At 36.4% G+C, this 1515-nt stretch overlaps 1 pseudogene; it reads right to left on the reverse strand.

Annotated features, from left to right (window-relative positions):
• The window catches only part of LOC112148062, a 19030-nt pseudogene extending 17717 nt beyond the window's left edge, over window positions 1-1313 (reverse strand).
• Window positions 1314-1515: the final 202 nt, after the last annotated feature.

Raw genomic sequence — 1515 nt, forward strand, 5'->3', positions numbered from 1 at the left:
TTGGCAATACATTGTTTAACCAATCAATATGACTGTTATTTAGAAATGCACTTTAGAAGTTGCACAATAAATGTAAAAGATTTGTACATTACAACTGTCATTTTAAGTGTTGCTGCTAAATTTGCAATTGTTTTATATACATTTGATATTTTTACATTCGATATTTGTATTATTATATTATATTTACTCTTTGATTTAATTATTTTTGAATTAAAATAGTATTCCCTCAGTTGTTGAGGCATAGTTTTTAGTTAGTTTCGCTGTTTTACATAGTTTTAATGTTGAGTGATTTTGTGCTGTTGCAAATGAGTGTGTTTATGATGACAAAAATTGAATAAATATAACTATTTTTTTCAAAATGTGTTTACTTCTTTCAACTAAAATCAGTATAATTTCTTTTTTGTCAATTTGAATTTGTCAATTTAAAAAAAAATCGTGATAAAATCGAAATCGTGAAATGAAATTGAAAAATCGTGATTTTTTTTTTTTGCCATATCGCCCAGCCCTAAGCTATTGTTTATATGTTATGACAAATCTTGTGCCTCTTTATAATTACTTGCATCCAGCCCAATGAGGCAAATCTTTTTTGTGGTATTGGGCTATATAAATAAAATTGAATTGAATTTTATGAACAGGTTTCCACATCCTTTCACTTCCCACAGACTCTGGGATGACATCTATTAGTCATGTGGTTTCATGAACAGAACAATTTCAAGAAAAATCACTTTGTGCTTACTAGCCTCTGGATTTGAGAGATTTTCTTCATCAACCTTGCCCTCTTCAACAGTGACGTCGGCCTCTTCAACGGCAGCGTTGGCCTCTTCAACAGCGGCGTTGGCCTCTTCAACGGCCGTGTCACCCTCTGCATCGCTTTCGCTCTCTCCACTTGAATCTGTCAACTCTAGGTCATCTAGTAAAAATTAAATTCTGTGTTAAAATATAGTTCAATATAGTTCAGTTAGTTTAGATATTTTAGCCAGCTGTGTAGTAGTCTCTGGAAGTCTATAATATTCGCGATGAACGCGGATGTCATGACCAAGAAAGTTGTCAACTTGATCCAACTCGTGGTTCTTGAGATTCAGGATCTGAGACAAAGTTGCAACATGTTTGCGCAACTGAGTCGACCTGAGGAGCTCTGGGTTTTTCGCCCCACATTCTGCTGCATAAAGCCTTAAACAGTCCTGTCCTCTGTATGGAGTCAGACATTTAGGTCTGGCAAAAAGAAAGGGGTTTTCTGCCAATACACCACAGTCAGCCACGTTATAGCGCTCACCATGTCCGGTGAAAGCAACACTGCAACCTTTCGTCCCCATTTACCCCTCAATTCCACGTGACTGAAGTGTTGACAAAGGTCATCTGGAAAAAATTACTGACCAAGCACTGAAGGACTTGGATTAGCATAGTTCACCCAAATCATACAGTGAACTTTGCAAAGTCAACATGGCAAAAGTAATACTGTTCAACAGAAGACGAGGGGGAGAAGTTTCAAAGATGACATTACATGGCTTTCAGGAG

This window comes from Oryzias melastigma, linkage group LG9 (genome assembly GCF_002922805.2).
Source record: "Oryzias melastigma strain HK-1 linkage group LG9, ASM292280v2, whole genome shotgun sequence".
NCBI lineage: Eukaryota > Metazoa > Chordata > Actinopteri > Beloniformes > Adrianichthyidae > Oryzias > Oryzias melastigma.